Genomic DNA, 6370 nt, shown 5'->3' with positions numbered 1-6370 from the left:
CAGCAAAGCTGTGCCTTATGAGTGCAGTGATTATGGGAAATTATTTGGCTCCAGCTCTAACCTCCATATACACTAAAGAGTTCACACAGGATCAAGGCTTTAAGAGTGTGTTGGCCAGGCATGGTGGTTCACGCCTGTAATCCCAGCACTTTGGGAGGCTGAGGCAGGCGGACCACAAAGTCAGGAGTTCGAGACCAGCCTGGCCAACATAGTGAAACCCCGTCTCTACTAAAAAAATACAAAAGTTAGCTAGGCGTGGTGGCGAGCGCCTGTAGTCCCAGCTACTCAGGAGGCTGAAGCAGGAGAATTGCTTGAACCCGGGAGGCAGAGGTTGCAGTGAGATGAGATCACGCCACTGCTCTCCAGCCCGGGCAACAGAGCGAGACTCTGTCTCAAAAAAAAAAAAAAGTGCTGAATGTGAGAAAGCCTCTATCACTAGACCTCATCTTGTTTAGCACCAGAGAATTCATAGTGGAGAAGAACTTGTGAGTACAGATCATGTGGCAAATTCTTTATAAAGACACTTTTGTTGAGTACCAGAAAGTCCACACTGGAAAAACGTCTTCTCAGTGTGGTAAATGTGAGGAATTCTAAAGCCACAATTCCTACCATGGTTAGGCTTTGTGTCCCCACCCAAATCTCATCTTGAATTGTAATCCCCATAATCCCCGGTGACCAGGGCAGGACCTGGTGAGTGGTGATTAGATCATGGGGGCAGTTTCCCCCATGCCATTCTCCTATAGTGAGTTCTCACAAGATATAATGGGCTTTTTTTGTCTTTTGTTTTTGTTTTTTGAGACAGAGTCTTGCTCTGTTGGCCAGGCTGGAGTGCAGTGACATGATCTTGGCTCACTGCAAACCTCCGACTCCTGGGTTCAAGTGATTCTCCTGCCTCAGCCTCCCAAGTAGCTGGGACTACAGGTGTGTGCCACCACGCTCAGCTAATTTTTGAATTTTTAGTAGAGACGGGGTTTTGCCATGTTGGCCGGGCTGGTCTCTAACTCCTGACCTCAGGTGATCCGCCCATCTTGGCCTCCCAAAGTGCTAGCATTGCAGGCATAAGCCACCACGCCCAGTCGTCAATCTGATGGTTTTATAATGGGCTCTTTACTGTTCGCTCGTTTGCTCTGTCTCACCTGCCTCCATGTAAGATGTGTCTTTGCTTCTCTCTTGCCTTCTGCCATGATTTTAAGTTTCCTGAGGCCTCCTGAGCTATGCAGAACTGTAAGTCAATTAAACCTCTTTTCTTTATAAATTACCCAGACTCAGGTATGTCTTTATAGCAGGGTGAGAATGGAGTAATGGACTATCTTGTAACATATCAGAGAATTCACAATGGAACAAGATCTCGTGTGTTCAGGAAATGTGGGAAAGCAGAAGATCCTACCTTGCTTGGCAAATGAAAGTCAACCAGAGAAAGGCCTTTTGTAGCAGATATAAGAAAGCATACGGTGAAGGCCTAACCTCATTAGGCATCAGAAAATTTACACTGGAGAGAGGCCTTAAGAGTTCACGGAATGTGCTCATTGTTTAACATGGCATGATCCTAACAGAAAATCTCTGAGAGTAACCTTTGAGAGGGAGCTCTAACCCAGGATTTGAACCTCAGACATGTGCATTCACACTGTAGAGATTACCTACAACTGCATGAGTGATCAGAAACAAATGGGGTCCTCATCTCTTTCCCCTTAGTGGTTTCAGCGTGGATATTATCCAGCTGCTGCCTAAAAGATCTGAGCTGGGGCCTGCTGTGGATTTCCAGAGGTCCCCATCCTTAATAAACAGTGTTGACCCCACATGGTAGCTGAGACGGATTTCTCCAACCAGCTTCCCAATCCACCAACCTTAGATATGCCCACCTCATGATGTTCTCATTTGCGCAGAGATAAATGCCATAGTGTTTAACCCTTCAATCTGTTCTGTTCATTGTGTGGGACTGATTGAGAAAAGAAGGGCTTTGCTAGCAGGGACCACCAACTTTATGTGCCTCAGAGTGGACAGCAGGATGGTAGAGAGTAGCTCTAAGTCTAGTTTGGCCTGTTTTGCAATGCTACCCAACGTCTCTTAGGGAAAACTGTAGGGCATTGTGAGACTGATCTTGTGACCTGGATGTCAGGATCTCTGTGAGCCCTAAAGGCTCACCCTGATGAGGGAGTAGTTGGTGTGACAACCTCCAATGCTTCTAGAAACAGCATGAGTTGAGTCCCTTTTTCCCAGAGGATGTGTCATATTCCATCAATTCTGTTGAGGGGTGGCTGTCTCCTAGGACCTCTATGCAGAGGACATTGCCCCTGAAGTCTCAAATCTGGTAGGCATGTAAGACCTACAGGGGCTAAGTAGGAAACAGATGCAGAAACACTACATACAGAAACATTGGATAGTAGGGAGTGGTGGAGACTGGGAAACTAGAAGTGATGTGTGTACTCTAAAGGGGGATACACAAATTTAATATAACTATGACTGTGATGAGGGTGTACAGAAATTCCCAGGGCCTGCTGAGCTCCTTTTCTCCTATGGCTGAGGCCACTGTGAGAGCAAACAATCTGAAAGTTTGTGAATTCCTGTACTTCCTTGGGCTGTTGAAGTGTATACACATGTCAAAAGTTTCCTCATGCCCCTTACTCATCTCCTTTTATTCTCCAATCCTTTATCCCCATGTGACCATTGATTTGTTTAATGACACTATACATTAGTTAGCATTTTCTGAAATTTTATATAAATGTAATCATATGGTATGTGTTTATTTTTTATCTGTCTTTCAGCAAACTGTTTCTTTTCAGATTTGGGGGGTACAAGTGCAGTTTTGTTATAGGGATATATTATGTATTGGTGAAGTCTGGGCTTTTAGTGTGACTGTCACCCAAATAGTTCACATTGTACCCAATAGACAATTTCTCATTTTTCACCTTTTTTCCCCTTGTTTTGTGGGTTTATTTTCAACTTTTATTTTAAGCTCGGGGGTTCATGTGCAGACTTGTTACACAGGTAAATTGCATGCCACTGGGGTTTGATGTACCCATGATTTTGTCACCCAGGTAGTGAGCATAGTACCCAACAGGAAGTGTTTTTGTTTTTTGTTTTTCCCTTACCCTTCTCCCACACTCCCCGCTCAAGTAGGCCCTGGTAGCTATTTTTCCCATCTTTGTGTTTATGTGTTCTCATTGTTTACCTCCCACTTATAAGTGAAAAGATGCAGCATTTGGTTTTCTGTTCCTGCATTAATTCATTTCTGATAATAGCCTCCAGCTCCATCCATGTTGCTGCAAAGGACATGAGGTTTTTTATGGTTGCATTGTAATCCGTGATGTATACATACCACTTTCTTTATTCATTTCACTGTTCATGGGCATCTAGGTTGATTCATGTCTTTGCTATTGTGAATAGTGCTGCAACGTACATACAGGTGCATGTGTCTTTTTGGTAGAACGATTTCTATTCCTTTGGGTACATAGCCAGTAATGGGATTGCTGGGTCAAATGGAAGGTCTGTTTTAAGTTCTTTGAAAAACATCCAAACTGCCTTCCTCAATAGCTGCATTAATTTACTTTCCCAGCAGCAGTGTATAAGCATTCCCTTCTCTCCACAACCTTGCCAATATCTGTCACTTTTTGACTTTAAAACAAACATTCTGACTGATGTGAGATGGCATCTCATTGTGGTTTGATTTACATTTCTCTAATCATTAGTGATGTTGAACCTTTTTTCATATGCTTGTTGGCCACATGTATGTCTTCTTTTGAGAAATGTCTGTTTATGTCCTTGGCTCAATTTTTTAAATGAGATTGGTTGTTTTGTTTGTTACTTTGCTTAAGTTCCTTATAGATTCTGGATATTAGACCTTGTCACATGCACAGGTTGTGAATATTTTCTCCTATTCTGTATGCTGTCTATTTACTCTGTTGGTGGTTTCTTTCTCTGTACACTTCAGTTTCATTAGGTCCCATCTGTCTATTTTTCCTTTGTTTCAATTGCTTTTAGAGACTTTGTCATGAAATCTTTGCCAAGGCCTGTGTCCAGAATGATATTTTGTAGGTTTCTTCTAAGGTTTTTTATAGATTTAGGTCATACATTTAAGTCTTTAATCCATTTTGAACTGATTTTTGTATATGATGAAAGGAAGGGGTCCACTTTCAGTCTTCTGCATGTGGCTAACCAGTTATCCCAGCATCATTTATTGAATAAGAGTGCTTTCCCCATTGCTTGTTATTGCTTACTTTGTCAAAGATCAGATGTTTGGAGATATGTGGCTTTATTTCTGGGTTCTTTATTCTGTTCTAGTTGTCTATGTGTCTGTTTTTGTATCAATATCATGCTGTTTTGGTGACTGTAGCCTTTAAGTATAGTTTGAAGTTGGGTACTGTGATGCCTCCAGCTTTGTTCTTTTTGCTTAGGATTGCTTTGGCTGTTTGGACTGTTTTTTGGTTCCATGTGATTTTTAGAATATTTTTTCTGATTCTGTGAAAAATGACATTGGTAGATTGATGAAATAGCACTGAATCTGTAAATTGCTTTGGGCAGTATGGCTATTTTAACAATATTGATTCTTTTTATCCATGAGCATTTGTTTTGGTCATCTCTGATTTCTTTCAGCAGTGTTTTGTAATTCTTGTTGTAGAGATCTTTCCACTCCCTGGCTAGCTTTATTACTAGGTATTTTATTCTTTTTCTTGACTGTTGTGTAGGAGATTGCATTCTTGATTTGGCTCTCAGACTGGACATTCACTGTACATTATTGGTGCATAGTAATGCTGATTTTTGTACATTGATTTTATATACTAAAGCTTTACTGAAGTTATCAGTTCTAGGAGGTTTTGTGCAGAGACTATGGGGTTTTCTAAGTATAGAATCATATCCTCTGCAAAGAGAGATAGTTTGACTTCCTCTCTTCCTATTTGGATGCCTTTTATTTCATTCTCTTGCCTGATTACTCTGGCTAGGACTTCCAGTACTATCTTGAATAGGAGTGGTAAGAGTGAGTATCATTGTCTTGTTCTGGTTCCCAAGGAAAATGCTTCCGGCTTTTGCCTGTCTGGTATGATTTTAGCTGTGAGTTTGTTATAGATGGCTTTTGTTGTTGTTTGAGACAGGGTCTTGCTCTGTCACCCAGGCTGGAGTGCAGTGATGCAATCACAGCTCATTGCAAGCTCTGCCCTCCTGAGCTCAAGTGCCTCCCACTTCAGCCTCTCGAGCAGCTGAGACTACAGGTGTATGCCATCACACCTGGCTAATTTTTGTGTATTTTATAGGAACGGGGTTTTGCTATGTTGCCCAGGCTTGTCTCCGCCTCCCAAAGTGCTGGGATTATAGGTGTGAGACACTGCACCTGGCCCATAGATGTCTCTTATTATTTTGAGGTCTGTTTCTTCAATGCCTAGTTTGTTGAGGGTTGGAAGGGTTGTTAAATTTTATTGAAAGCCTTCTGTGCATCTGTTGAGATAACCATGTGGTTTCTGTTTTTTTGTTCTGTTTATGTGATGAATCACATTTCTTAATTTGCATATGTTGAGCCAACTTTGTATGCCAGATATAAAGCCTGCTTGAGTGTGGTGATCGTGGTGGATTAGCTTTCTGATATGCTGTTGGATTCAGTTAACTAGTATTTTGTTGAGAATTTTGCATTTATGTTTATCAGGGATATTGGCCTAACATTTTCTTTTTTCATTTTGCCTCTGCCAGGTTTTGGTATCAGGATGATGCTGGCCTCACAGAATAAGTTAGGGAGTAGTCCCTCCTCCTTGATTTTTTGGGAATAATTTCAGCAGGATTAGTACCAGGTCTTTTTACATCTGGTAGAATACAACTGTGAATCCACCTGGTCCAGGGCTTTTTCTGGTTGGTAGCTTTTTAATTACTGATTCAATTTCAGAACTCATTACTGGTCTGTTCAGGATTTCAATTTCTTCCTGGTTCAATCTTAGGAGGTTGTATGTTTCAAGGAATGTATCCATTTCTTCTAGGTTTTTTAGTTTGTGTGCTAAGTTTTTAGTTCTTAATAGTCTCTGAGAGAATTTTGCACTTCTGTGGGGTAGGTGGTAATGTCACCTTTAACATTTCTGATTGTGTTTATTTGCATCTTCTTTTTTCCTTTATTAATCTAGCTAGTGGGCTATCAGTGTTGTTTATTCTTTTGAAAAACCAACTTACGGTTTTATGATCTTTGTTTTTTGTTTGTTTGTTTGTTTTTTTTTTAAGACGGAGTCTCGCTCTTTCACCCAGGCTGGAGTGCAGTGGCGCGATCTCGGCTCACTGCAGGCTCCGCCCCCCGGGGTTCACGCCATTCTCCTGCCTCAGCCTCCCGTGTAGCTGGGACTACAGGCGCCTGCCACCTCGCCCGGCTAATTTTTTGTATTTTTAGTAGAGACGGGGTTTC

Source organism: Symphalangus syndactylus, chromosome 13, assembly GCF_028878055.3.
Source record: "Symphalangus syndactylus isolate Jambi chromosome 13, NHGRI_mSymSyn1-v2.1_pri, whole genome shotgun sequence".
Classification (NCBI taxonomy): domain Eukaryota; kingdom Metazoa; phylum Chordata; class Mammalia; order Primates; family Hylobatidae; genus Symphalangus; species Symphalangus syndactylus.
This window is presented reverse-complemented; position numbering follows the sequence as displayed.